This window comes from Phalangium opilio, unplaced genomic scaffold (assembly GCF_054372755.1).
Source record: "Phalangium opilio isolate 3A_F unplaced genomic scaffold, DU_Popi_V2 ptg000019l_1, whole genome shotgun sequence".
Lineage (NCBI taxonomy): Eukaryota > Metazoa > Arthropoda > Arachnida > Opiliones > Phalangiidae > Phalangium > Phalangium opilio.
The window spans coordinates 8,311,403-8,334,360 of NW_028324152.1; the positions used below are offsets into that span (position 1 = coordinate 8,311,403).

General features: G+C 38.4%; 8 non-coding genes and 82 pseudogenes across 8 annotated transcripts; all 90 read right to left on the bottom strand.

Moving 5' to 3' along the window:
- Positions 1-232: 232 nt before the first annotated feature.
- On the bottom strand, positions 233-351 carry LOC149701699 (5S ribosomal RNA; annotated as a pseudogene).
- Positions 352-487: 136 nt separating this feature from the next.
- On the bottom strand, positions 488-606 carry LOC149701700 (5S ribosomal RNA; annotated as a pseudogene).
- Positions 607-728: 122 nt separating this feature from the next.
- LOC149701701 (5S ribosomal RNA) lies at positions 729-831 on the bottom strand (annotated as a pseudogene).
- A 122-nt stretch (positions 832-953) lies between these two features.
- On the bottom strand, positions 954-1,056 carry LOC149701702 (5S ribosomal RNA; annotated as a pseudogene).
- A 136-nt stretch (positions 1,057-1,192) lies between these two features.
- LOC149701703 (5S ribosomal RNA) lies at positions 1,193-1,311 on the bottom strand (annotated as a pseudogene).
- A 137-nt stretch (positions 1,312-1,448) lies between these two features.
- On the bottom strand, positions 1,449-1,567 carry LOC149701704 (5S ribosomal RNA; annotated as a pseudogene).
- A 138-nt stretch (positions 1,568-1,705) lies between these two features.
- Positions 1,706-1,824, bottom strand: LOC149701705 (5S ribosomal RNA; annotated as a pseudogene).
- A 122-nt stretch (positions 1,825-1,946) lies between these two features.
- LOC149701706 (5S ribosomal RNA) lies at positions 1,947-2,049 on the bottom strand (annotated as a pseudogene).
- A 122-nt stretch (positions 2,050-2,171) lies between these two features.
- LOC149701707 (5S ribosomal RNA) lies at positions 2,172-2,274 on the bottom strand (annotated as a pseudogene).
- A 137-nt stretch (positions 2,275-2,411) lies between these two features.
- LOC149701708 (5S ribosomal RNA) lies at positions 2,412-2,530 on the bottom strand (annotated as a pseudogene).
- Positions 2,531-2,667: 137 nt separating this feature from the next.
- LOC149701709 (5S ribosomal RNA) lies at positions 2,668-2,786 on the bottom strand (annotated as a pseudogene).
- Positions 2,787-2,908: 122 nt separating this feature from the next.
- LOC149701710 (5S ribosomal RNA) lies at positions 2,909-3,011 on the bottom strand (annotated as a pseudogene).
- A 362-nt stretch (positions 3,012-3,373) lies between these two features.
- On the bottom strand, positions 3,374-3,492 carry LOC149701711 (5S ribosomal RNA; annotated as a pseudogene).
- Positions 3,493-3,628: 136 nt separating this feature from the next.
- LOC149701712 (5S ribosomal RNA) lies at positions 3,629-3,747 on the bottom strand (annotated as a pseudogene).
- A 122-nt stretch (positions 3,748-3,869) lies between these two features.
- LOC149701713 (5S ribosomal RNA) lies at positions 3,870-3,972 on the bottom strand (annotated as a pseudogene).
- Positions 3,973-4,094: 122 nt separating this feature from the next.
- Positions 4,095-4,197, bottom strand: LOC149701714 (5S ribosomal RNA; annotated as a pseudogene).
- Positions 4,198-4,333: 136 nt separating this feature from the next.
- Positions 4,334-4,452, bottom strand: LOC149701715 (5S ribosomal RNA; annotated as a pseudogene).
- Positions 4,453-4,589: 137 nt separating this feature from the next.
- Positions 4,590-4,708, bottom strand: LOC149701716 (5S ribosomal RNA; annotated as a pseudogene).
- Positions 4,709-4,847: 139 nt separating this feature from the next.
- LOC149701717 (5S ribosomal RNA) lies at positions 4,848-4,966 on the bottom strand (annotated as a pseudogene).
- Positions 4,967-5,088: 122 nt separating this feature from the next.
- LOC149701718 (5S ribosomal RNA) lies at positions 5,089-5,191 on the bottom strand (annotated as a pseudogene).
- Positions 5,192-5,313: 122 nt separating this feature from the next.
- Positions 5,314-5,416, bottom strand: LOC149701719 (5S ribosomal RNA; annotated as a pseudogene).
- Positions 5,417-5,538: 122 nt separating this feature from the next.
- LOC149701720 (5S ribosomal RNA) lies at positions 5,539-5,641 on the bottom strand (annotated as a pseudogene).
- Positions 5,642-5,778: 137 nt separating this feature from the next.
- Positions 5,779-5,897, bottom strand: LOC149701721 (5S ribosomal RNA; annotated as a pseudogene).
- A 137-nt stretch (positions 5,898-6,034) lies between these two features.
- LOC149701722 (5S ribosomal RNA) lies at positions 6,035-6,153 on the bottom strand (annotated as a pseudogene).
- Positions 6,154-6,275: 122 nt separating this feature from the next.
- Positions 6,276-6,378, bottom strand: LOC149701723 (5S ribosomal RNA; annotated as a pseudogene).
- A 362-nt stretch (positions 6,379-6,740) lies between these two features.
- Positions 6,741-6,859, bottom strand: LOC149701724 (5S ribosomal RNA; annotated as a pseudogene).
- A 136-nt stretch (positions 6,860-6,995) lies between these two features.
- On the bottom strand, positions 6,996-7,114 carry LOC149701725 (5S ribosomal RNA; annotated as a pseudogene).
- A 122-nt stretch (positions 7,115-7,236) lies between these two features.
- On the bottom strand, positions 7,237-7,339 carry LOC149701726 (5S ribosomal RNA; annotated as a pseudogene).
- Positions 7,340-7,461: 122 nt separating this feature from the next.
- LOC149701727 (5S ribosomal RNA) lies at positions 7,462-7,564 on the bottom strand (annotated as a pseudogene).
- A 136-nt stretch (positions 7,565-7,700) lies between these two features.
- On the bottom strand, positions 7,701-7,819 carry LOC149701728 (5S ribosomal RNA; annotated as a pseudogene).
- A 137-nt stretch (positions 7,820-7,956) lies between these two features.
- Positions 7,957-8,075, bottom strand: LOC149701729 (5S ribosomal RNA; annotated as a pseudogene).
- Positions 8,076-8,213: 138 nt separating this feature from the next.
- LOC149701730 (5S ribosomal RNA) lies at positions 8,214-8,332 on the bottom strand (annotated as a pseudogene).
- Positions 8,333-8,454: 122 nt separating this feature from the next.
- LOC149701731 (5S ribosomal RNA) lies at positions 8,455-8,557 on the bottom strand (annotated as a pseudogene).
- Positions 8,558-8,679: 122 nt separating this feature from the next.
- On the bottom strand, positions 8,680-8,782 carry LOC149701732 (5S ribosomal RNA; annotated as a pseudogene).
- Positions 8,783-8,918: 136 nt separating this feature from the next.
- Positions 8,919-9,037, bottom strand: LOC149701733 (5S ribosomal RNA; annotated as a pseudogene).
- A 135-nt stretch (positions 9,038-9,172) lies between these two features.
- LOC149701734 (5S ribosomal RNA) lies at positions 9,173-9,291 on the bottom strand (annotated as a pseudogene).
- A 122-nt stretch (positions 9,292-9,413) lies between these two features.
- LOC149701735 (5S ribosomal RNA) lies at positions 9,414-9,516 on the bottom strand (annotated as a pseudogene).
- A 122-nt stretch (positions 9,517-9,638) lies between these two features.
- Positions 9,639-9,741, bottom strand: LOC149701736 (5S ribosomal RNA; annotated as a pseudogene).
- A 122-nt stretch (positions 9,742-9,863) lies between these two features.
- On the bottom strand, positions 9,864-9,966 carry LOC149701737 (5S ribosomal RNA; annotated as a pseudogene).
- Positions 9,967-10,088: 122 nt separating this feature from the next.
- LOC149701738 (5S ribosomal RNA) lies at positions 10,089-10,191 on the bottom strand (annotated as a pseudogene).
- A 136-nt stretch (positions 10,192-10,327) lies between these two features.
- LOC149701739 (5S ribosomal RNA) lies at positions 10,328-10,446 on the bottom strand (annotated as a pseudogene).
- Positions 10,447-10,584: 138 nt separating this feature from the next.
- Positions 10,585-10,703, bottom strand: LOC149701740 (5S ribosomal RNA; annotated as a pseudogene).
- A 122-nt stretch (positions 10,704-10,825) lies between these two features.
- On the bottom strand, positions 10,826-10,928 carry LOC149701741 (5S ribosomal RNA; annotated as a pseudogene).
- A 122-nt stretch (positions 10,929-11,050) lies between these two features.
- On the bottom strand, positions 11,051-11,153 carry LOC149701742 (5S ribosomal RNA; annotated as a pseudogene).
- Positions 11,154-11,289: 136 nt separating this feature from the next.
- LOC149701743 (5S ribosomal RNA) lies at positions 11,290-11,408 on the bottom strand (annotated as a pseudogene).
- Positions 11,409-11,544: 136 nt separating this feature from the next.
- LOC149701744 (5S ribosomal RNA) lies at positions 11,545-11,663 on the bottom strand (annotated as a pseudogene).
- Positions 11,664-11,785: 122 nt separating this feature from the next.
- Positions 11,786-11,888, bottom strand: LOC149701745 (5S ribosomal RNA; annotated as a pseudogene).
- Positions 11,889-12,010: 122 nt separating this feature from the next.
- LOC149701746 (5S ribosomal RNA) lies at positions 12,011-12,113 on the bottom strand (annotated as a pseudogene).
- A 122-nt stretch (positions 12,114-12,235) lies between these two features.
- Positions 12,236-12,338, bottom strand: LOC149701747 (5S ribosomal RNA; annotated as a pseudogene).
- Positions 12,339-12,474: 136 nt separating this feature from the next.
- LOC149701748 (5S ribosomal RNA) lies at positions 12,475-12,593 on the bottom strand (annotated as a pseudogene).
- A 137-nt stretch (positions 12,594-12,730) lies between these two features.
- Positions 12,731-12,849, bottom strand: LOC149701749 (5S ribosomal RNA; annotated as a pseudogene).
- Positions 12,850-12,971: 122 nt separating this feature from the next.
- On the bottom strand, positions 12,972-13,074 carry LOC149701750 (5S ribosomal RNA; annotated as a pseudogene).
- Positions 13,075-13,196: 122 nt separating this feature from the next.
- Positions 13,197-13,299, bottom strand: LOC149701751 (5S ribosomal RNA; annotated as a pseudogene).
- Positions 13,300-13,435: 136 nt separating this feature from the next.
- Positions 13,436-13,554, bottom strand: LOC149701752 (5S ribosomal RNA; annotated as a pseudogene).
- Positions 13,555-13,690: 136 nt separating this feature from the next.
- On the bottom strand, positions 13,691-13,809 carry LOC149701753 (5S ribosomal RNA; annotated as a pseudogene).
- Positions 13,810-13,931: 122 nt separating this feature from the next.
- Positions 13,932-14,034, bottom strand: LOC149701754 (5S ribosomal RNA; annotated as a pseudogene).
- Positions 14,035-14,156: 122 nt separating this feature from the next.
- Positions 14,157-14,259, bottom strand: LOC149701755 (5S ribosomal RNA; annotated as a pseudogene).
- A 137-nt stretch (positions 14,260-14,396) lies between these two features.
- LOC149701756 (5S ribosomal RNA) lies at positions 14,397-14,515 on the bottom strand (annotated as a pseudogene).
- Positions 14,516-14,652: 137 nt separating this feature from the next.
- On the bottom strand, positions 14,653-14,771 carry LOC149701757 (5S ribosomal RNA; annotated as a pseudogene).
- Positions 14,772-14,892: 121 nt separating this feature from the next.
- On the bottom strand, positions 14,893-14,995 carry LOC149701758 (5S ribosomal RNA; annotated as a pseudogene).
- Positions 14,996-15,131: 136 nt separating this feature from the next.
- Positions 15,132-15,250, bottom strand: LOC149701759 (5S ribosomal RNA; annotated as a pseudogene).
- Positions 15,251-15,386: 136 nt separating this feature from the next.
- Positions 15,387-15,505, bottom strand: LOC149701760 (5S ribosomal RNA; annotated as a pseudogene).
- Positions 15,506-15,627: 122 nt separating this feature from the next.
- Positions 15,628-15,730, bottom strand: LOC149701761 (5S ribosomal RNA; annotated as a pseudogene).
- Positions 15,731-15,852: 122 nt separating this feature from the next.
- Positions 15,853-15,955, bottom strand: LOC149701762 (5S ribosomal RNA; annotated as a pseudogene).
- Positions 15,956-16,092: 137 nt separating this feature from the next.
- Positions 16,093-16,211, bottom strand: LOC149701763 (5S ribosomal RNA; annotated as a pseudogene).
- Positions 16,212-16,348: 137 nt separating this feature from the next.
- Positions 16,349-16,467, bottom strand: LOC149701764 (5S ribosomal RNA; annotated as a pseudogene).
- Positions 16,468-16,600: 133 nt separating this feature from the next.
- Positions 16,601-16,719, bottom strand: LOC149701765 (5S ribosomal RNA; annotated as a pseudogene).
- A 122-nt stretch (positions 16,720-16,841) lies between these two features.
- Positions 16,842-16,944, bottom strand: LOC149701766 (5S ribosomal RNA; annotated as a pseudogene).
- Positions 16,945-17,081: 137 nt separating this feature from the next.
- Positions 17,082-17,199, bottom strand: LOC149701767 (5S ribosomal RNA; annotated as a pseudogene).
- Positions 17,200-17,322: 123 nt separating this feature from the next.
- On the bottom strand, positions 17,323-17,441 carry LOC149701768 (5S ribosomal RNA; annotated as a pseudogene).
- A 135-nt stretch (positions 17,442-17,576) lies between these two features.
- On the bottom strand, positions 17,577-17,695 carry LOC149701769 (5S ribosomal RNA). The gene has a single exon (XR_016382223.1). It is a non-coding gene; the product is annotated as a 5S ribosomal RNA (ribosomal RNA).
- A 121-nt stretch (positions 17,696-17,816) lies between these two features.
- LOC149701770 (5S ribosomal RNA) lies at positions 17,817-17,935 on the bottom strand (annotated as a pseudogene).
- Positions 17,936-18,297: 362 nt separating this feature from the next.
- Positions 18,298-18,416, bottom strand: LOC149701771 (5S ribosomal RNA; annotated as a pseudogene).
- Positions 18,417-18,778: 362 nt separating this feature from the next.
- Positions 18,779-18,897, bottom strand: LOC149701772 (5S ribosomal RNA). Its single transcript, XR_016382399.1, has one exon. It is a non-coding gene; the product is annotated as a 5S ribosomal RNA (ribosomal RNA).
- A 122-nt stretch (positions 18,898-19,019) lies between these two features.
- Positions 19,020-19,122, bottom strand: LOC149701773 (5S ribosomal RNA; annotated as a pseudogene).
- Positions 19,123-19,250: 128 nt separating this feature from the next.
- Positions 19,251-19,369, bottom strand: LOC149701774 (5S ribosomal RNA; annotated as a pseudogene).
- Positions 19,370-19,504: 135 nt separating this feature from the next.
- LOC149701775 (5S ribosomal RNA) lies at positions 19,505-19,623 on the bottom strand. The gene has a single exon (XR_016382242.1). It is a non-coding gene; the product is annotated as a 5S ribosomal RNA (ribosomal RNA).
- A 121-nt stretch (positions 19,624-19,744) lies between these two features.
- On the bottom strand, positions 19,745-19,863 carry LOC149701776 (5S ribosomal RNA; annotated as a pseudogene).
- A 136-nt stretch (positions 19,864-19,999) lies between these two features.
- On the bottom strand, positions 20,000-20,118 carry LOC149701777 (5S ribosomal RNA). Its single transcript, XR_016382158.1, has one exon. It is a non-coding gene; the product is annotated as a 5S ribosomal RNA (ribosomal RNA).
- Positions 20,119-20,254: 136 nt separating this feature from the next.
- On the bottom strand, positions 20,255-20,373 carry LOC149701778 (5S ribosomal RNA). The gene has a single exon (XR_016382086.1). It is a non-coding gene; the product is annotated as a 5S ribosomal RNA (ribosomal RNA).
- Positions 20,374-20,495: 122 nt separating this feature from the next.
- LOC149701779 (5S ribosomal RNA) lies at positions 20,496-20,598 on the bottom strand (annotated as a pseudogene).
- A 128-nt stretch (positions 20,599-20,726) lies between these two features.
- Positions 20,727-20,845, bottom strand: LOC149701780 (5S ribosomal RNA; annotated as a pseudogene).
- A 135-nt stretch (positions 20,846-20,980) lies between these two features.
- Positions 20,981-21,099, bottom strand: LOC149701781 (5S ribosomal RNA). The gene has a single exon (XR_016382243.1). It is a non-coding gene; the product is annotated as a 5S ribosomal RNA (ribosomal RNA).
- A 121-nt stretch (positions 21,100-21,220) lies between these two features.
- LOC149701782 (5S ribosomal RNA) lies at positions 21,221-21,339 on the bottom strand (annotated as a pseudogene).
- Positions 21,340-21,475: 136 nt separating this feature from the next.
- Positions 21,476-21,594, bottom strand: LOC149701783 (5S ribosomal RNA). Its single transcript, XR_016382159.1, has one exon. It is a non-coding gene; the product is annotated as a 5S ribosomal RNA (ribosomal RNA).
- A 136-nt stretch (positions 21,595-21,730) lies between these two features.
- LOC149701784 (5S ribosomal RNA) lies at positions 21,731-21,849 on the bottom strand. Its single transcript, XR_016382097.1, has one exon. It is a non-coding gene; the product is annotated as a 5S ribosomal RNA (ribosomal RNA).
- Positions 21,850-21,971: 122 nt separating this feature from the next.
- Positions 21,972-22,074, bottom strand: LOC149701785 (5S ribosomal RNA; annotated as a pseudogene).
- Positions 22,075-22,202: 128 nt separating this feature from the next.
- On the bottom strand, positions 22,203-22,321 carry LOC149701786 (5S ribosomal RNA; annotated as a pseudogene).
- A 128-nt stretch (positions 22,322-22,449) lies between these two features.
- Positions 22,450-22,568, bottom strand: LOC149701787 (5S ribosomal RNA; annotated as a pseudogene).
- Positions 22,569-22,703: 135 nt separating this feature from the next.
- On the bottom strand, positions 22,704-22,822 carry LOC149701788 (5S ribosomal RNA; annotated as a pseudogene).
- Between the last annotated feature and the right edge of the window lie 136 nt (positions 22,823-22,958).

The following is a 22,958-nucleotide window of genomic DNA, read 5'->3' on the forward strand; positions in this document are numbered from 1 at the left end:
GCACGCAGTATTCCCAAGTACTGTATGCGTTCGACGCTGCTTAACTTCGGTGATCGGACGAGAACCGGTGTTTTCAGCGTGACATGGCCGTTGCCGAGAGTGCTAGTTAATAATTCGAATTTCAATCAAGTGAGAAAAATGAACCTTCATCTTTTTAAAACAATAACAAAAAGAAAATATGTTTGCTTTTTTCATATCTATTGGAATTTAAAAGAGGAAAAAAAAGTGAAAAATCCAACGGCACGCAGTGTTCCTAAGTGGTCTCCCTTCCAAATACTGACTGCGCTCGACGCTGCTTAACTTCGGTGATCGGACGAGAACCGGTGTTCTCAGCGTGAAATGGCCGTTGTCGAGAGTGCTAGTTAATAATTCGAATTTAATTAAGTGAGACAAATTAACCTTCATCTTTTTAAAACAATAAGAAAAAAGAAAATATCTTTGCTGTTTTCATATCTATTGGAATTTAAAAGACAAAAAAAAGTGAAAAAGCTAACGGCACGCAGTGTTTCTAAGTGGTCTCCCTCCGAAGTACTGACTGCGCTCGACGCTGCTTAACTTCGGTGATCGGACGAGAAACGGTGTATTCAGCGTTATATGGCCGTTGCCGAGAGTGCTAGTTAATAATTTGAATTTAATTAACCTTCATCTTTATAAAACAATAACAAGAAGAAGATATGTTTATTTTTTTCATATCTGGTGGAATTTATAAGAGGAAACAAAAAGGAAAAAGCCAACAGCACGAACTGTTCCCAAGTACTGACTGCGCTCGACGCTGCTTAACTTCGGTGATCGGACGAGAACCGGTGTTTTCAGCGTGATATGGCCGTTGCCGAGAGTGCTAGTTAATAATTTGAATTTAATTAACCTTCATATTTATAAAACAATAACAAAAAGAAGATATGTTTGGTTTTTTCATATCTGATGGAATTTAAAAGAGGAAACAAAAAGGAAAAAGCCAACGGCACGCAGTGTTCCCAAGTACTGACTGCGCTGGACGCTGCTTAACTTCGGTGATCGGACGAGAACCGGTGTTTTCAGCGTGATTTGGCCGTTGCCGAGAGTCCTAGTTAATATTTCGAATTTAAATTAGTGAGACAAATTAACCTTCATCTTTTTAAAACAATAACAAAAAGAAAATATGTTTGCTTTTTTCATATCTATTGGAATTTAAAAGAGGAAAAAAAAGTGAAAAAGCCAACGGCACGCAGTGTTCCTAAGTGGTCTCCCTCCCAAATACTGACTGCGCTCGACGCTGCTTAACTTCGGTGATCGGACGAGAACCGGGGTTCTCAGCGTGAAATGGCCGTTGCCAAGAGCGCTAGTTAATAATTCGAATTTAATTAAAGTGAGACAAATTAACCTTCATCTTTTTAAAACAATAACAAAAAGAAAATATGTTTGCTTTTTTCATATCTATTGGAATTTAAAAGAGGAAAAAAAAGTGAAAAAGCCAACGGCACGCAGTGTTCCTAAGTGGTCTCCCTCCCAAATACTGACTGCGCTCGACGCTGCTTAACTTCGGTGATCGGACGAGAACCGGGGTTCTCAGCGTGAAATGGCCGTTGCCAAGAGCGATAGTTAATAATTCGAATTTAATTAAAGTGAGACAAATTAACCTTCATCTTTTTAAAACAATAACAAAAAGAAAATATCTTTGCTTTTTTCATATCTATTGGAATTTAAAAGACAAAAAAAAAAGTGAAAAAGCTAACGGCACGCAGTGTTCCTAAGTGGTCTCCCTCCGAAGTACTGACTGCGCTCGACGCTGCTTAACTTCGGTGATCGGACGAGAAACGGTGTATTCAGCGTGATTTGGCCGTTGCCGAGAGTGCTAGTTAATAATTTGAATTTAATTAACCTTCATCTTTATAAAACAATAACAAAAAGAAGATATGTTTATTTTTTTCATATCTGGTGGAATTTATAAGAGGAAACAAAAAGGATAAAGCCAACGGCACGCAGTGTTCCCAAGTACTGACTGCGCTCGACGCTGCTTAACTTCGGTGATCGGACGAGAACCGGTGTTTTCAGCGTGATATGGCCGTTGCCGAGAGTGCTAGTTAATAATTTGAATTTAATTAACCTTCATCTTTATAAAACAATAACAAAAAGAAGATATATTTGCTTTATTCATATCTGGTGGAATTTAGAAGAGGAAACAAAAGTGAAAAAGCCAACAGCACGCAGTATTCCCAAGTACTGTATGCGTTCGACGCTGCTTAACTTCGGTGATCGGACGAGAACCGGTGTTTTCAGCGTGACATGGCCGTTGCCGAGAGTGCTAGTTAATAATTCGAATTTCAATTAAGTGAGAAAAATGAACCTTCATCTTTTTAAAACAATAACAAAAAGAAAATATGTTTGCTTTTTTCATATCTATTGGAATTTAAAAGAGGAAAAAAAAGTGAAAAATCCAACGGCACGCAGTGTTCCTAAGTGGTCTCCCTCCCAAATACTGACTGCGCTCGACGCTGCTTAACTTCGGTGATCGGACGAGAACCGGGGTTCTCAGCGTGAAATGGCCGTTGCCGAGAGCGCTAGTTAATAATTCGAATTTAATTAAAGTGAGACAAATTAACCTTCATCTTTTTAAAACAATAACAAAAAGAAAATATCTTTGCTTTTTTCATATCTATTGGAATTTAAAAGACAAAAAAAAAGTGAAAAAGCTAACGGCACGCAGTGTTCCTAAGTGGTCTCCCTCCGAAGTACTGACTGCGCTCGACGCTGCTTAACTTCGGTGATCGGACGAGAAACGGTGTATTCAGCGTGATTTGGCCGTTGCCGAGAGTGCTAGTTAATAATTTGAATTTAATTAACCTTCATCTTTATAAAACAATAACAAAAAGAAGATATGTTTATTTTTTTCATATCTGGTGGAATTTATAAGAGGAAACAAAAAGGAAAAAGCCAACGGCACGCAGTGTTCCCAAGTACTGACTGCGCTCGACGCTGCTTAACTTCGGTGATCGGACGAGAACCGGTGTTTTCAGCGTGATATGGCCGTTGCCGAGAGTGCTAGTTAATAATTTGAATTTAATTAACCTTCATCTTTATAAAACAATAACAAAAAGAAGATATATTTGCTTTTTTCATATCTGGTGGAATTTAAAAGAGGAAATAAAAGTGAAAAAGCCAAGAGCACGCAGTATTCCCAAGTACTGTATGCGTTCGACGCTGCTTAACTTCGGTGATCGGACGAGAACCGGTGTTTTCAGCGTGACATGGCCGTTGCCGAGAGTGCTAGTTAATAATTCGAATTTCAATCAAGTGAGAAAAATGAACCTTCATCTTTTTAAAACAATAACAAAAAGAAAATATGTTTGCTTTTTTCATATCTATTGGAATTTAAAAGAGGAAAAAAAAGTGAAAAATCCAACGGCACGCAGTGTTCCTAAGTGGTCTCCCTCCCAAATACTGACTGCGCTCGACGCTGCTTAACTTCGGTGATCGGACGAGAACCGGTGTTCTCAGCGTGAAATGGCCGTTGTCGAGAGTGCTAGTTAATAATTCGAATTTAATTAAGTGAGACAAATTAACCTTCATCTTTTTAAAACAATAAGAAAAAAGAAAATATCTTTGCTGTTTTCATATCTATTGGAATTTAAAAGACAAAAAAAAGTGAAAAAGCTAACGGCACGCAGTGTTTCTAAGTGGTCTCCCTCCGAAGTACTGACTGCGCTCGACGCTGCTTAACTTCGGTGATCGGACGAGAAACGGTGTATTCAGCGTTATATGGCCGTTGCCGAGAGTGCTAGTTAATAATTTGAATTTAATTAACCTTCATCTTTATAAAACAATAACAAGAAGAAGATATGTTTATTTTTTTCATATCTGGTGGAATTTATAAGAGGAACCAAAAAGGAAAAAGCCAACAGCACGAACTGTTCCCAAGTACTGACTGCGCTCGACGCTGCTTAACTTCGGTGATCGGACGAGAACCGGTGTTTTCAGCGTGATATGGCCGTTGCCGAGAGTGCTAGTTAATAATTTGAATTTAATTAACCTTCATATTTATAAAACAATAACAAAAAGAAGATATGTTTGGTTTTTTCATATCTGATGGAATTTAAAAGAGGAAACAAAAAGGAAAAAGCCAACGGCACGCAGTGTTCCCAAGTACTGACTGCGCTGGACGCTGCTTAACTTCGGTGATCGGACGAGAACCGGTGTTTTCAGCGTGATTTGGCCGTTGCCGAGAGTCCTAGTTAATATTTCGAATTTAAATTAGTGAGACAAATTAACCTTCATCTTTTTAAAACAATAACAAAAAGAAAATATGTTTGCTTTTTTCATATCTATTGGAATTTAAAAGAGGAAAAAAAAGTGAAAAAGCCAACGGCACGCAGTGTTCCTAAGTGGTCTCCCTCCCAAATACTGACTGCGCTCGACGCTGCTTAACTTCGGTGATCGGACGAGAACCGGGGTTCTCAGCGTGAAATGGCCGTTGCCAAGAGCGCTAGTTAATAATTCGAATTTAATTAAAGTGAGACAAATTAACCTTCATCTTTTTAAAACAATAACAAAAAGAAAATATGTTTGCTATTTTCATATCTATTGGAATTTAAAAGAGGAAAAAAAAGTGAAAAAGCCAACGGCACGCAGTGTTCCTAAGTGGTCTCCCTCCCAAATACTGACTGCGCTCGACGCTGCTTAACTTCGGTGATCGGACGAGAACCGGGGTTCTCAGCGTGAAATGGCCGTTGCCAAGAGCGATAGTTAATAATTCGAATTTAATTAAAGTGAGACAAATTAACCTTCATCTTTTTAAAACAATAACAAAAAGAAAATATCTTTGCTTTTTTCATATCTATTGGAATTTAAAAGACAAAAAAAAAAAGTGAAAAAGCTAACGGCACGCAGTGTTCCTAAGTGGTCTCCCTCCGAAGTACTGACTGCGCTCGACGCTGCTTAACTTCGGTGATCGGACGAGAAACGGTGTATTCAGCGTGATTTGGCCGTTGCCGAGAGTGCTAGTTAATAATTTGAATTTAATTAACCTTCATCTTTATAAAACAATAACAAAAAGAAGATATGTTTATTTTTTTCATATCTGGTGGAATTTATAAGAGGAAACAAAAAGGATAAAGCCAACGGCACGCAGTGTTCCCAAGTACTGACTGCGCTCGACGCTGCTTAACTTCGGTGATCGGACGAGAACCGGTGTTTTCAGCGTGATATGGCCGTTGCCGAGAGTGCTAGTTAATAATTTGAATTTAATTAACCTTCATCTTTATAAAACAATAACAAAAAGAAGATATATTTGCTTTATTCATATCTGGTGGAATTTAGAAGAGGAAACAAAAGTGAAAAAGCCAACAGCACGCAGTGTTCCCAAGTACTGACTGCGCTCGACGCTGCTTAACTTCGGTGATCGGACGAGAACCGGTGTTTTCAGCGTGATATGGCCGTTGCCGAGAGTGCTAGTTAATAATTTGAATTTAATTAACCTTCATCTTTATAAAACAATAACAAAAAGAAGATATATTTGCTTTATTCATATCTGGTGGAATTTAGAAGAGGAAACAAAAGTGAAAAAGCCAACAGCACGCAGTATTCCCAAGTACTGTATGCGTTCGACGCTGCTTAACTTCGGTGATCGGACGAGAACCGGTGTTTTCAGCGTGACATGGCCGTTGCCGAGAGTGCTAGTTAATAATTCGAATTTCAATTAAGTGAGAAAAATGAACCTTCATCTTTTTAAAACAATAACAAAAAGAAAATATGTTTGCTTTTTTCATATCTATTGGAATTTAAAAGAGGAAAAAAAAGTGAAAAATCCAACGGCACGCAGTGTTCCTAAGTGGTCTCCCTCCCAAATACTGACTGCGCTCGACGCTGCTTAACTTCGGTGATCGGACGAGAACCGGGGTTCTCAGCGTGAAATGGCCGTTGCCGAGAGCGCTAGTTAATAATTCGAATTTAATTAAAGTGAGACAAATTAACCTTCATCTTTTTAAAACAATAACAAAAAGAAAATATCTTTGCTTTTTTCATATCTATTGGAATTTAAAAGACAAAAAAAAAGTGAAAAAGCTAACGGCACGCAGTGTTCCTAAGTGGTCTCCCTCCGAAGTACTGACTGCGCTCGACGCTGCTTAACTTCGGTGATCGGACGAGAAACGGTGTATTCAGCGTGATTTGGCCGTTGCCGAGAGTGCTAGTTAATAATTTGAATTTAATTAACCTTCATCTTTATAAAACAATAACAAAAAGAAGATATGTTTATTTTTTTCATATCTGGTGGAATTTATAAGAGGAAACAAAAAGGAAAAAGCCAACGGCACGCAGTGTTCCCAAGTACTGACTGCGCTCGACGCTGCTTAACTTCGGTGATCGGACGAGAACCGGTGTTTTCAGCGTGATATGGCCGTTGCCGAGAGTGCTAGTTAATAATTTGAATTTAATTAACCTTCATCTTTATAAAACAATAACAAAAAGAAGATATATTTGCTTTTTTCATATCTGGTGGAATTTAAAAGAGGAAATAAAAGTGAAAAAGCCAAGAGCACGCAGTATTCCCAAGTACTGTATGCGTTCGACGCTGCTTAACTTCGGTGATCGGACGAGAACCGGTGTTTTCAGCGTGACATGGCCGTTGCCGAGAGTGCTAGTTAATAATTCGAATTTCAATCAAGTGAGAAAAATGAACCTTCATCTTTTTAAAACAATAACAAAAAGAAAATATGTTTGCTTTTTTCATATCTATTGGAATTTAAAAGAGGAAAAAAAAGTGAAAAATCCAACGGCACGCAGTGTTCCTAAGTGGTCTCCCTCCCAAATACTGACTGCGCTCGACGCTGCTTAACTTCGGTGATCGGACGAGAACCGGTGTTCTCAGCGTGAAATGGCCGTTGTCGAGAGTGCTAGTTAATAATTCGAATTTAATTAAGTGAGACAAATTAACCTTCATCTTTTTAAAACAATAAGAAAAAAGAAAATATCTTTGCTGTTTTCATATCTATTGGAATTTAAAAGACAAAAAAAAGTGAAAAAGCTAACGGCACGCAGTGTTTCTAAGTGGTCTCCCTCCGAAGTACTGACTGCGCTCGACGCTGCTTAACTTCGGTGATCGGACGAGAAACGGTGTATTCAGCGTTATATGGCCGTTGCCGAGAGTGCTAGTTAATAATTTGAATTTAATTAACCTTCATCTTTATAAAACAATAACAAGAAGAAGATATGTTTATTTTTTTCATATCTGGTGGAATTTATAAGAGGAACCAAAAAGGAAAAAGCCAACAGCACGAACTGTTCCCAAGTACTGACTGCGCTCGACGCTGCTTAACTTCGGTGATCGGACGAGAACCGGTGTTTTCAGCGTGATATGGCCGTTGCCGAGAGTGCTAGTTAATAATTTGAATTTAATTAACCTTCATATTTATAAAACAATAACAAAAAGAAGATATGTTTGGTTTTTTCATATCTGATGGAATTTAAAAGAGGAAACAAAAAGGAAAAAGCCAACGGCACGCAGTGTTCCCAAGTACTGACTGCGCTGGACGCTGCTTAACTTCGGTGATCGGACGAGAACCGGTGTTTTCAGCGTGATTTGGCCGTTGCCGAGAGTCCTAGTTAATATTTCGAATTTAAATTAGTGAGACAAATTAACCTTCATCTTTTTAAAACAATAACAAAAAGAAAATATGTTTGCTTTTTTCATATCTATTGGAATTTAAAAGAGGAAAAAAAAGTGAAAAAGCCAACGGCACGCAGTGTTCCTAAGTGGTCTCCCTCCCAAATACTGACTGCGCTCGACGCTGCTTAACTTCGGTGATCGGACGAGAACCGGGGTTCTCAGCGTGAAATGGCCGTTGCCAAGAGCGCTAGTTAATAATTCGAATTTAATTAAAGTGAGACAAATTAACCTTCATCTTTTTAAAACAATAACAAAAAGAAAATATGTTTGCTATTTTCATATCTATTGGAATTTAAAAGAGGAAAAAAAAGTGAAAAAGCCAACGGCACGCAGTGTTCCTAAGTGGTCTCCCTCCCAAATACTGACTGCGCTCGACGCTGCTTAACTTCGGTGATCGGACGAGAACCGGGGTTCTCAGCGTGAAATGGCCGTTGCCAAGAGCGATAGTTAATAATTCGAATTTAATTAAAGTGAGACAAATTAACCTTCATCTTTTTAAAACAATAACAAAAAGAAAATATCTTTGCTTTTTTCATATCTATTGGAATTTAAAAGACAAAAAAAAAAGTGAAAAAGCTAACGGCACGCAGTGTTCCTAAGTGGTCTCCCTCCGAAGTACTGACTGCGCTCGACGCTGCTTAACTTCGGTGATCGGACGAGAAACGGTGTATTCAGCGTGATTTGGCCGTTGCCGAGAGTGCTAGTTAATAATTTGAATTTAATTAACCTTCATCTTTATAAAACAATAACAAAAAGAAGATATGTTTATTTTTTTCATATCTGGTGGAATTTATAAGAGGAAACAAAAAGGATAAAGCCAACGGCACGCAGTGTTCCCAAGTACTGACTGCGCTCGACGCTGCTTAACTTCGGTGATCGGACGAGAACCGGTGTTTTCAGCGTGATATGGCCGTTGCCGAGAGTGCTAGTTAATAATTTGAATTTAATTAACCTTCATCTTTATAAAACAATAACAAAAAGAAGATATATTTGCTTTATTCATATCTGGTGGAATTTAGAAGAGGAAACAAAAGTGAAAAAGCCAACAGCACGCAGTATTCCCAAGTACTGTATGCGTTCGACGCTGCTTAACTTCGGTGATCGGACGAGAACCGGTGTTTTCAGCGTGACATGGCCGTTGCCGAGAGTGCTAGTTAATAATTCGAATTTAAATTAAGTGAGAAAAATTAACCTTCATCTTTTTAAAACAATAACAAAAAGAAAATATGTTTGCTTTTTTCATATCTATTGGAATTTAAAAGAGGAAAAAAAGTGAAAAATCCAACGGCACGCAGTGTTCCTAAGTGGTCTCCCTCCCAAATACTGACTGCGCTCGACGCTGCTTAACTTCGGTGATCGGACGAGAACCGGTGTTCTCAGCGTGAAATGGCCGTTGTCGAGAGTGCTAGTTAATAATTCGAATTTAATTAAGTGAGACAAATTAACCTTCATCTTTTTAAAACAATAACAAAAAGAAAATATCTTTGCTGTTTTCATATCTATTGGAATTTAAAAGACAAAAAAAAGTAAAAAAGCTAACGGCACGCAACGTTTCTAAGTGGTCTCCCTCCGAAGTACTGACTGCGCTCGACGCTGCTTAACTTCGGTGATCGGACGAGAAACGGTGTATTCAGCGTTATATGGCCGTTGCCGAGATTGCTAGTTAATAATTTGAATTTAATTAACCTTCATCTTTATGAAACAATTACAAAAAGAAGATATGTTTATTTTTTTCATATCTGGTGGAATTTATAAGAGGAAACAAAAAGGATAAAGCCAACGGCACGCAGTGTTCCCAAGTACTGACTGCGCTCGACACTGCTTAACTTCGGTGATCGGACGAGAACCGGTGTTTTCAGCGTGATATGGCCGTTGCCGAGAGTGCTAGTTAATAATTTGAATTTAATTAACCTTCATATTTATAAAACAATTACAAAAAGAAGATATGTTTGGTTTTTTCATATCTGGTGGAATTTAAAAGAGGAAACAAAAAGGAAAAAGCCAACGGCACGCAGTGTTCCCAAGTACTGACTGCGCTCAACGCTGCTTAACTTCGGTGATCGGACGAGAAACGGTGTATTCAGCGTGATATGGCCGTTGCCGAGAGTGCTAGTTAATAATTTGAATTTAATTAACCTTCATCTTTATAAAACAATAACAAAAAGAAGATATGTTTATTTTTTTCATATCTGGTGGAATTTATAAGAGGAAACAAAAAGGGAAAAGCCAACGGCACGCAGTGTTCCCAAGTACTGACTGCGCTCGACGCTGCTTAACTTCGGTGATCGGACGAGAACCGGTGTTTTCAGCGTGATATGGCCGTTGCCGAGAGTGCTAGTTAATAATTTGAATTTAATTAACCTTCATATTTATAAAACAATAACAAAAAGAAGATATGTTTGGTTTTTTCATATCTGATGGAATTTAAAAGAGGAAACAAAAAGGAAAAAGCCAACGGCACGCAGTGTTCCCAAGTACTGACTGCGCTGGACGCTGCTTAACTTCGGTGATCGGACGAGAACCGGTGTTTTCAGCGTGATTTGGCCGTTGCCGAGAGTCCTAGTTAATATTTCGAATTTAAATTAGTGAGACAAATTAACCTTCATCTTTTTAAAACAATAACAAAAAGAAAATATGTTTGCTTTTTTCATATCTATTGGAATTTAAAAGAGGAAAAAAAAGTGAAAAAGCCAACGGCACGCAGTGTTCCTAAGTGGTCTCCCTCCCAAATACTGACTGCGCTCGACGCTGCTTAACTTCGGTGATCGGACGAGAACCGGGGTTCTCAGCGTGAAATGGCCGTTGCCAAGAGCGCTAGTTAATAATTCGAATTTAATTAAAGTGAGACAAATTAACCTTCATCTTTTTAAAACAATAACAAAAAGAAAATATCTTTGCTTTTTTCATATCTATTGGAATTTAAAAGACAAAAAAAAAAGTGAAAAAGCTAACGGCACGCAGTGTTCCTAAGTGGTCTCCCTCCGAAGTACTGACTGCGCTCGACGCTGCTTAACTTCGGTGATCGGACGAGAAACGGTGTATTCAGCGTGATTTGGCCGTTGCCGAGAGTGCTAGTTAATAATTTGAATTTAATTAACCTTCATCTTTATAAAACAATAACAAAAAGAAGATATGTTTATTTTTTTCATATCTGGTGGAATTTATAAGAGGAAACAAAAAGGAAAAAGCCAACGGCACGCAGTGTTCCCAAGTACTGACTGCGCTCGACGCTGCTTAACTTCGGTGATCGGACGAGAACCGGTGTTTTCAGCGTGATATGGCCGTTGCCGAGAGTGCTAGTTAATAATTTGAATTTAATTAACCTTCATCTTTATAAAACAATAACAAAAAGAAGATATATTTGCTTTTTTCATATCTGGTGGAATTTAGAAGAGGAAACAAAAGTGAAAAAGCCAACAGCACGCAGTATTCCCAAGTACTGTATGCGTTCGACGCTGCTTAACTTCGGTGATCGGACGAGAACCGGTGTTTTCAGCGTGACATGGCCGTTGCCGAGAGTGCTAGTTAATAATTCGAATTTAAATTAAGTGAGAAAAATTAACCTTCATCTTTTTAAAACAATAACAAAAAGAAAATATGTTTGCTTTTTTCATATCTATTGGAATTTAAAAGAGGAAAAAAAGTGAAAAATCCAACGGCACGCAGTGTTCCTAAGTGGTCTCCCTCCCAAATACTGACTGCGCTCGACGCTGCTTAACTTCGGTGATCGGACGAGAACCGGTGTTCTCAGCGTGAAATGGCCGTTGTCGAGAGTGCTAGTTAATAATTCGAATTTAATTAAGTGAGACAAATTAACCTTCATCTTTTTAAAACAATAACAAAAAGAAAATATCTTTGCTGTTTTCATATCTATTGGAATTTAAAAGACAAAAAAAAAGTAAAAAAGCTAACGGCACGCAACGTTTCTAAGTGGTCTCCCTCCGAAGTACTGACTGCGCTCGACGCTGCTTAACTTCGGTGATCGGACGAGAAACGGTGTATTCAGCGTTATATGGCCGTTGCCGAGAGTGCTAGTTAATAATTTGAATTTAATTAACCTTCATCTTTATAAAACAATTACAAAAAGAAGATATGTTTATTTTTTTCATATCTGGTGGAATTTATAAGAGGAAACAAAAAGGATAAAGCCAACGGCACGCAGTGTTCCCAAGTACTGACTGCGCTCAACGCTGCTTAACTTCGGTGATCGGACGAGAAACGGTGTATTCAGCGTGATATGGCCGTTGCCGAGAGTGCTAGTTAATAATTTGAATTTAATTAACCTTCATCTTTATAAAACAATAACAAAAAGAAGATATGTTTATTTTTTTCATATCTGGTGGAATTTATAAGAGGAAACAAAAAGGGAAAAGCCAACGGCACGCAGTGTTCCCAAGTACTGACTGCGCTCGACGCTGCTTAACTTCGGTGATCGGACGAGAACCGGTGTTTTCAGCGTGATATGGCCGTTGCCGAGAGTGCTAGTTAATAATTTGAATTTAATTAACCTTCATATTTATAAAACAATAACAAAAAGAAGATATGTTTGGTTTTTTCATATCTGATGGAATTTAAAAGAGGAAACAAAAAGGAAAAAGCCAACGGCACGCAGTGTTCCCAAGTACTGACTGCGCTGGACGCTGCTTAACTTCGGTGATCGGACGAGAACCGGTGTTTTCAGCGTGATTTGGCCGTTGCCGAGAGTCCTAGTTAATATTTCGAATTTAAATTAGTGAGACAAATTAACCTTCATCTTTTTAAAACAATAACAAAAAGAAAATATGTTTGCTTTTTTCATATCTATTGGAATTTAAAAGAGGAAAAAAAAGTGAAAAAGCCAACGGCACGCAGTGTTCCTAAGTGGTCTCCCTCCCAAATACTGACTGCGCTCGACGCTGCTTAACTTCGGTGATCGGACGAGAACCGGGGTTCTCAGCGTGAAATGGCCGTTGCCAAGAGCGCTAGTTAATAATTCGAATTTAATTAAAGTGAGACAAATTAACCTTCATCTTTTTAAAACAATAACAAAAAGAAAATATCTTTGCTTTTTTCATATCTATTGGAATTTAAAAGACAAAAAAAAAGTGAAAAAGCTAACGGCACGCAGTGTTCCTAAGTGGTCTCCCTCCGAAGTACTGACTGCGCTCGACGCTGCTTAACTTCGGTGATCGGACGAGAAACGGTGTATTCAGCGTGATTTGGCCGTTGCCGAGAGTGCTAGTTAATAATTTGAATTTAATTAACCTTCATCTTTATAAAACAATAACAAAAAGAAGATATGTTTATTTTTTTCATATCTGGTGGAATTTATAAGAGGAAACAAAAAGGAAAAAGCCAACGGCACGCAGTGTTCCCAAGTACTGACTGCGCTCGACGCTGCTTAACTTCGGTGATCGGACGAGAACCGGTGTTTTCAGCGTGATATGGCCGTTGCCGAGAGTGCTAGTTAATAATTTGAATTTAATTAACCTTCATCTTTATAAAACAATAACAAAAAGAAGATATATTTGCTTTTTTCATATCTGGTGGAATTTAGAAGAGGAAACAAAAGTGAAAAAGCCAACAGCACGCAGTATTCCCAAGTACTGTATGCGTTCGACGCTGCTTAACTTCGGTGATCGGACGAGAACCGGTGTTTTCAGCGTGACATGGCCGTTGCCGAGAGTGCTAGTTAATAATTCGAATTTAAATTAAGTGAGAAAAATTAACCTTCATCTTTTTAAAACAATAACAAAAAGAAAATATGTTTGCTTTTTTCATATCTATTGGAATTTAAAAGAGGAAAAAAAGTGAAAAATCCAACGGCACGCAGTGTTCCTAAGTGGTCTCCCTCCCAAATACTGACTGCGCTCGACGCTGCTTAACTTCGGTGATCGGACGAGAACCGGTGTTCTCAGCGTGAAATGGCCGTTGTCGAGAGTGCTAGTTAATAATTCGAATTTAATTAAGTGAGACAAATTAACCTTCATCTTTTTAAAACAATAACAAAAAGAAAATATCTTTGCTGTTTTCATATCTATTGGAATTTAAAAGACAAAAAAAAAGTAAAAAAGCTAACGGCACGCAACGTTTCTAAGTGGTCTCCCTCCGAAGTACTGACTGCGCTCGACGCTGCTTAACTTCGGTGATCGGACGAGAAACGGTGTATTCAGCGTTATATGGCCGTTGCCGAGAGTGCTAGTTAATAATTTGAATTTAATTAACCTTCATCTTTATAAAACAATTACAAAAAGAAGATATGTTTATTTTTTTCATATCTGGTGGAATTTATAAGAGGAAACAAAAAGGATAAAGCCAACGGCACGCAGTGTTCCCAAGTACTGACTGCGCTCGACGCTGCTTAACTTCGGTGATCGGACGAGAACCGGTGTTTTCAGCGTGATATGGCCGTTGCCGAGAGTGCTAGTTAATAATTTGAATTTAATTAACCTTCATATTTATAAAACAATAACAAAAAGAAGATATGTTTGGTTTTTTCATATCTGGTGGAATTTAAAAGAGGAAACAAAAAGGAAAAAGCCAACGGCACGCAGTGTTCCCAAGTACTGACTGCGCTCGACGCTGCTTAACTTCGATGATCGGACGAGAACCGGTGTTCTCAGCGTGAAATGGCCGTTGCCGAGAGCGCTAGTTAATAATTCGAATTTAATTTAAGTGAGACAAATTAACCTTCATCTTTTTAAAACAATAACAAAAAGAAAATATGTTTGCTTTTTTCATATCTATTGGAATTTAAAAGACAAAAAAATAGTGAAAAAGCTAACGGCACGCAGTTTTCCTAAGTGGTCTCCCTCCGAAGTACTGACTGCGCTCGACGCTGCTTAACTTCGGTGATCGGACGAGAACCGGTGTTCTCAGCGTGAAATGGCCGTTGCCGAGAGCGCTAGTTAATAATTCGAATTTAATTTAAGTGAGACAAATTAACCTTCATCTTTTTAAAACAATAACAAAAAGAAAATATCTTTGCTTTTTTCATATCTATTGGAATTTAAAAGACAAAAAAAAAGTGAAAAAGCTAACAGCACGCAGTGTTCCTAAGTGGTCTCCCTCCGAAGTACTGACTGCGCTCGACGCTGCTTAACTTCGGTGATCGGACGAGAAACGGTGTATTCAGCAAGATATGGCCGTTGCCGAGAGTGCTAGTTAATAATTTGAATTTAATTAACCTTCATCTTTATAAAACAATAACAAATAGAAAATATTTTGGTTTTTTCATATCTGGTGGAATTTAAAAGAGGAAGCAAAAAGGAAAAAGCCAACGGCACGCAGTGTTCCCAAGAACTGACTGCGCTCGACGCTGCTTAACATCGGTGATCGGACGAGAACCGGTGTTTCCAGCGTGATTTGGCCGTTGCCGAGAGTGCTAGTTAATAATTCGAATTTAAATTAAGTGAGACAAATTAACCTTCATCTTTTTAAAACAATAACAAAAAGAAAATATGTTTGCTTTTTTCATATCTATTGGAATTTAAAAGACAAAAAAAAATGAAAAAGCTAACGGCACGCAGTGTTCCTAAGTGGTCTCCCTCCGAAGTACTGACTGCGCTCGACGCTGCTTAACTTCGGTGATCGGACGAGAACCGGTGTTTCCAGCGTGATTTGGCCGTTGCCGAGAGTGCTAGTTAATAATTCGAATTTAAATTAAGTGAGACAAATTAACCTTCATCTTTTTAAAACAATAACAAAAAGAAAATATGTTTGCTTTTTTCATATCTATTGGAATTTAAAAGACAAAAAAAAATGAAAAAGCTAACGGCACGCAGTGTTCCTAAGTGGTCTCCCTCCGAAGTACTGACTGCGCTCGACGCTGCTTAACTTCGGTGATCGGACGAGAAACGGTGTATTCAGCGTGATATGGCCGTTGCCGAGAGTGCTAGTTAATAATTTGAATTTAATTAACCTTCATCTTTATAAAACAATAACAAAAAGAAGATATGCTTATTTTTTTCATATCTGGTGGAATTTATAAGAGGAAACAAAAAGGATAAAGCCAACGGCACGCAGTGTTCCCAAGTACTGACTGCGCTCAACGCTGCTTAACTTCGGTGATCGGACGAGAACCGGTGTTTTCAGCGTGATATGGCCGTTGCCGAGAGTGCTAGTTAATAATTTGAATTTAATTAACCTTCATATTTATAAAACAATAACAAAAAGAAGATATGTTTGGTTTTTTCATATCTGGTGGAATTTAAAAGAGTAAACAAAAAGGAAAAAGCCAACGGCACGCAGTGTTCCCAAGTACTGACTGCGCTCGACGCTGTTTAACTTCGGTGATCGGACGAGAACCGGTGTTCTCAGCGTGAAATGGCCGTTGCCGAGAGCGCTAGTTAATAATTCGAATTTAATTTAAGTGAGACAAATTAACCTTCATCTTTTTAAAACAATAACAAAAAGAAAATATCTTTGCTTTTTTCATATCTATTGGAATTTAAAAGACAAAAAAAAAGTGAAAAAGCTAACGGCACGCAGTGTTCCTAAGTGGTCTCCCTCCGAAGTACTGACTGCGCTCGACGCTGCTTAACTTCGGTGATCGGACGAGAACCGGTGTTCTCAGCGTGAAATGGCCGTTGCCAAGAGCGCTAGTTAATAATTCGAATTTAATTTAAGTGAGACAAATTAACCTTCATCTTTTTAAAACAATAACAAAAAGAAAATATCTTTGCTTTTTTCATATCTATTGGAATTTAAAAGACAAAAAAAAAGTGAAAAACCTAACGGCACGCAGTGTTCCTAAGTGGTCTCCCTCCCAAGTACTGACTGCGCTCGACGCTGCTTAACTTCGATGATCGGACGAGAAACGGTGTATTCTGCGTGATATGGCCGTTGCCGAGAGTGATAGTTAACAATTCGAATTTAAATTAAGTGCGACAAATTAACCATCTTTTTAAAACAATAACAAATAGAAAATATGGTTGCTTTTTTCATATCTATTGGAATTTAAAAGAGGAAAAAAAGTGAAAAAACCAACGGCACGCAGTGATCCTAAGTGGTCTCCCTCCCAAGTACTGACTGCGCTCGACGCTAATTAACTTCGGTGATCGGACGAGAACCGGTGTTTTCTGCGTGATATGGCCGTTGTCGAGAGTGCTAGTTAATAATTTGAATTTAATTAAGCTTCATATTTATAAAACAATTACAAAAAGAAGATATGTTTGGTTTTTTCATATCTGGTGGAATTTAAAAGAGGAAACAAAAAGGAAAAAGCCAACGGCACGCAGTGTTCCCAAGTACTGACTGCGCTCGACGCTGCTTAACTTCGGTGATCGTAAGAGAACCGGTGTTCTCAGCGTGAAATGGCCGCTGCCGAGAGCGCTAGTTAATAATTCGAATTTAAATTAAGTGCGACAAATTAACCTTCATCTTTTTAAAACAATAACAAATAGAAAATACGGTTGCTTTTTTCATATCTATTGGAATTTAAAAGAGGAAAAAAAAGTGAAAAAGCACACGGCACGCAGTGTTCCTAAGTAGTCTTCCTCCCAAGTACTGACTGCGCTCGACGCTGCTTAACTTCGGTGATCGGACGAGAACCGGTGTGTTCAGCGTGATATGGCCGTTGCCGAGAGTGCTATTTGATAATTTGAATTTAATTAACCTTCATCTTTATAACACAATAACAAAAAGAAGATATGTTTGCTTTTTTCATATCTATTGGAATTTAAAAGAGGGAAAAAAAGTGAAAATGCCAACGGCACGCAGTGTTCCTAAGTGGTCTCCCTCCCAATTACTGACTGCGCTCGACGCTGCTTAACTTCGGTGATCTGACGAGAACCGGTGTTTTCAGCGTGATATAGCCGTTGCCGAGAGTGCTAGTTAATAATTCGAATTTAAATTAAGAGAGACAAATTAACCTTCATCTTTTTAAAACAATAACAAAAAGAAAATATGTTTGCTTTTTTCATATCTATTTGAATTTAAAATAGGAAAAAAAATTAAAAGCCAACGGCACGCAGTGCTCCTGAGTGGTCTCCCTCCCAAGTACTGACTGCGCTCGACGCTGCTTAACTTCGGTGATCGGACGAGAACCGGTGCATTCAGCGTGATATGGCCGTTGCCGAGAGTGCTATTTAATAATTTGAATTTAATTAACTTTCATCTGTATAAAACAATAACAAAAAGAAGATATGTTTGCTTTTTTCATTTCTGATGGAATTTAAAAGAGGAAAAAAAGTGAAAAAGCCAACGGCACGCAGTGTTCCTAAGTGGTCTCCCTCCCAAGTACTGACTGCGCTCGATGCTGCTTAACTTCGGTGATCGGACGAGAACCGGTGTTTTCAGCGTGATATTGCCCTTGCCAAGAGTGCTATTTAATAATTTGAATTTAATTAACTTTCATCTTTATAAAACAATAACAAAAAGAAGATATGTTTGCTTTTTTCATATCTGATGGAATTTAAAAGAGGAAACAAAAGTGAAAAAGCCAACGGCACGCAGAGTTTCCAAGTACTGAGTGCGCTCGACGCTGCTTAACTTCGGTGATCTGACGAGAACCGGTGTTTTCAGCGTGATATGGCCCTTGCCGAGAGTGCTAGATAATAATTCGAATTTAAATTAAGTGAGACAAATTAACCTTCATCTTTTTAAAACAATAACAAAAAGAAAATATGTTTGTTTTATTCATATCTATTGGAAGTTAAAAGAGGAGAAAAAAGTGAAAAAGCCAACGGCACGCAGTGTTTCTAAGTGGTCTCCCTCCCAAGTACTGACTGCGCTCGACGCTGCTTAACTTCGGTGATCGGACGAGAACCGGTGTTTTCAGCGTGATATTGCCGTTGCCAAGAGTGCTATTTAATAATTTGAATTTAATTAACTTTCATCTTTATAAAACAATAACAAAAAGAAGATATGTTTGCTTTTTTCATATCTGATGGATTTTAAAAGAGGAAACAAAAGTGAAAAAGCCAACGGCACGCAGAGTTTCCAAGTACTGAGTGCGCTCGACGCTGCTTAACTTCGGTGATCTGACGAGAACCGGTGTTTTCAGCGTGTTATGGCCCTTGCCGAGAGTGCTAGATAATAATTCGAATTTAAATTAAGTGAGACAAATTAACCTTCATCTTTTTAAAACAATAACAAAAAGAAAATATGTTTGTTTTTTTCATATCTATTGGAATTTAAAAGAGGAGAAAAAAGTGAAAAAGACAACGGCACGCAGTGTTCCTAAGTGGTCTCCCTCCCAAGTACTGACTGCGCTCGACGCTGCTTAACTTCGGTGATCGGACGAGAACCGGTGTTTTCAGCGTGATATGGCCGTTGCCAAGAGTGCTATTTAATAATTTGAATTTAATTAACTTTCATCTTTATAAAACAATATCAAAAAGAAGATATGTTTGCTTTTTTCATATCTGGTGGAATTTAAAAGAGGAAATAAAAGTGAAAAAGCCAACGGCACGCAGAGTTTCCAAGTACTGACTGCGCTCGACGCTGCTTAACTTCGGTGATCGGACGAGAACCGGTGTTTTCAGCGTGACATGGCCGTTGCCGAGAGTGCTAGATAATAATTCGAATTTAAATTAAGTGAGACAAATTAACCATCATCTTCTAAAACAATAACAAAAAAAGTTTGCTTTTTTCATATCTATTGGAATTTAAAAGAGGAAAAAAAATTAAAAGCCAACGGCACGCAGTGTTCCTAAGTGGTCTCCCTCCCAAGTACTGACTGCGCTCGACGCTGCTTAACTTCATTGATCGGACGAGAACCGGTGTTTTCAGCGTGACATGGCCGTTGCCGAGAGTGCTAGATAATAATTCGAATTTAAATTAAGTGAGACAAATTAACCTTCATCATTTTAAAACAATAACAAAAAGAAAATATGTTTGCTTTTTTCCTATCTATTGGAATTTAAAAGAGGAAAAAAAATTAAAAGCCAACGGCACGCAGTGTTCCTAAGTGGTCTCCCTCCCAAGTACTGACTGCGCTTGACGCTGCTTAACTTCGGTGATCGGACGAGAACCGGTGTTTTCAGCGTGATATGGCCGTTGCCGAGAGTGCTAGTTAATAATTTGAATTTAATTAACTTTCATCTTTATAAAACAATATCAAAAAGAAGATATGTTTGCTTTTTTCTTATCTGGTGGAATTTAAAAGAGGAAAAAAGGTGAAAAAGCCAACGGCACGCAGTGTTCCTTAGTGGTCTCCCTCCCAAGTACTGACTGCGCTTGACGCTGCTTAACTTCGGTGATCGGACGAGAACCGGTGTTTTCAGCGTGACATGGCCGTTGCCGAGAGTGCTAGATAATAATTCGAATTTAAATTAAGTGAGACAAATTAACCTTCATCATTTTAAAACAATAACAAAAAGAAAATATGTTTGCTTTTTCATATCTATTGGAATTTAAAAGAGGAAAAAAAGGTGAAAAAGCCAACGGCACGCAGTGTTCCTAAGTGGTCTCCCTCCCAAGTACTGACTGCGCTCGACGCTGCTTAACTTCGGTGATCGGACGAGAACCGGTGTTTTCAGCGTGACATGGCCGTTGCCGAGAGTGCTAGATAATAATTCGAATTTAAATTAAGTGACCAAGTTAACCTTCATCATTTTAAAACAGTAACAAAGAGAAAATATGTTTGCTTTTTTCATATCTATTGGAATTTAAAAGAGGAGAAAAAAGTGAAAAAGACAACGGCACGCAGTGTTCCTAAGTGGTCTCCCTCCCAAGTACTGACTGCGCTCGACGCTGCTTAACTTCGGTGATCGGACGAGAACCGGTGTTTTCAGCGTGATATGGCCGTTGCCAAGAGTGCTATTTAATAATTTGAATTTAGTTAACTTTCATCTTTATAAAACAATATCAAAAAGAAGATATGTTTGCTTTTTTCATATCTGGTGGAATTTAAAAGAGGAAATAAAAGTGAAAAAGCCAACGGCACGCAGAGTTTCCAAATACTGACTGCGCTCGACGCTGCTTAACTTCGGTGATCGGACGAGAACCGGTGTTTTCAGCGTGACATGGCCGTTGCCGAGAGTGCTAGATAATAATTCGAATTTAAATTAAGTGAGACAAATTAACCATCATCTTCTAAAACAATAACAAAAAAAGTTTGCTTTTTTCATATCTATTGGAATTTAAAAGAGGAAAAAAAATTAAAAGCCAACGGCACGCAGTGTTCCTAAGTGGTCTCCCTCCCAAGTACTGACTGCGCTCGACGCTGCTTAACTTCATTGATCGGACGAGAACCGGTGTTTTCAGCGTGACATGGCCGTTGCCGAGAGTGCTAGATAATAATTCGAATTTAAATTAAGTGAGACAAATTAACCTTCATCATTTTAAAACAATAACAAAAAGAAAATATGTTTGCTTTTTTCCTATCTATTGGAATTTAAAAGAGGAAAAAAAATTAAAAGCCAACGGCACGCAGTGTTCCTAAGTGGTCTCCCTCCCAAGTACTGACTGCGCTTGACGCTGCTTAACTTCGGTGATCGGACGAGAACCGGTGTTTTCAGCGTGATATGGCCGTTGCCGAGAGTGCTAGTTAATAATTTGAATTTAATTAACTTTCATCTTTATAAAACAATATCAAAAAGAAGATATGTTTGCTTTTTTCTTATCTGGTGGAATTTAAAAGAGGAAAAAAGGTGAAAAAGCCAACGGCACGCAGTGTTCCTTAGTGGTCTCCCTCCCAAGTACTGACTGCGCTTGACGCTGCTTAACTTCGGTGATCGGACGAGAACCGGTGTTTTCAGCGTGACATGGCCGTTGCCGAGAGTGCTAGATAATAATTCGAATTTAAATTAAGTGAGACAAATTAACCTTCATCATTTTAAAACAATAACAAAAAGAAAATATGTTTGCTTTTTCATATCTATTGGAATTTAAAAGAGGAAAAAAAGGTGAAAAAGCCAACGGCACGCAGTGTTCCTAAGTGGTCTCCCTCCCAAGTACTGACTGCGCTCGACGCTGCTTAACTTCGGTGATCGGACGAGAACCGGTGTTTTCAGCGTGACATGGCCGTTGCCGAGAGTGCTAGATAATAATTCGAATTTAAATTAAGTGACCAAGTTAACCTTCATCATTTTAAAACAGTAACAAAGAGAAAATATGTTTGCTTTTTTCATATCTATTGGAATTTAAAAGAGGAGAAAAAAGTGAAAAAGACAACGGCACGCAGTGTTCCTAAGTGGTCTCCCTCCCAAGTACTGACTGCGCTCGACGCTGCTTAACTTCGGTGATCGGACGAGAACCGGTGTTTTCAGCGTGATATGGCCGTTGCCAAGAGTGCTATTTAATAATTTGAATTTAGTTAACTTTCATCTTTATAAAACAATATCAAAAAGAAGATATGTTTGCTTTTTTCATATCTGGTGGAATTTAAAAGAGGAAATAAAAGTGAAAAAGCCAACGGCACGCAGAGTTTCCAAGTACTGACTGCGCTCGACGCTGCTTAACTTCGGTGATCGGACGAGAACCGGTGTTTTCAGCGTGACATGGCCGTTGCCGAGAGTGCTAGATAATAATTCGAATTTAAATTAAGTGAGACAAATTAACCATCATCTTCTAAAACAATAACAAAAAAAGTTTGCTTTTTTCATATCTATTGGAATTTAAAAGAGGAAAAAAAATTAAAAGCCAACGGCACGCAGTGTTCCTAAGTGGTCTCCCTCCCAAGTACTGACTGCGCTCGACGCTGCTTAACTTCATTGATCGGACGAGAACCGGTGTTTTCAGCGTGACATGGCCGTTGCCGAGAGTGCTAGATAATAATTCGAATTTAAATTAAGTGAGACAAATTAACCATCATCTTCTAAAACAATAACAAAAAAAGTTTGCTTTTTTCATATCTATTGGAATTTAAAAGAGGAAAAAAAATTAAAAGCCAACGGCACGCAGTGTTCCTAAGTGGTCTCCCTCCCAAGTACTGACTGCGCTCGACGCTGCTTAACTTCATTGATCGGACGAGAACCGGTGTTTTCAGCGTGACATGGCCGTTGCCGAGAGTGCTAGATAATAATTCGAATTTAAATTAAGTGAGACAAATTAACCTTCATCATTTTAAAACAATAACAAAAAGAAAATATGTTTGCTTTTTTCCTATCTATTGGAATTTAAAAGAGGAAAAAAAATTAAAAGCCAACGGCACGCAGTGTTTCTAAGTGGTCTCCCTCCCAAGTACTGACTGCGCTTGACGCTGCTTAACTTCGGTGATCGGACGAGAACCGGTGTTTTCAGCGTGATATGGCCGTTGCCGAGAGTGCTAGTTAATAATTTGAATTTAAATTAAGTGAGACAAATTAACCTTCATCATTTTAAAACAATAACAAAAAGAAAATATGTTTGCTTTTTCATATCTATTGGAATTTAAAAGAGGAAAAAAAGGTGAAAA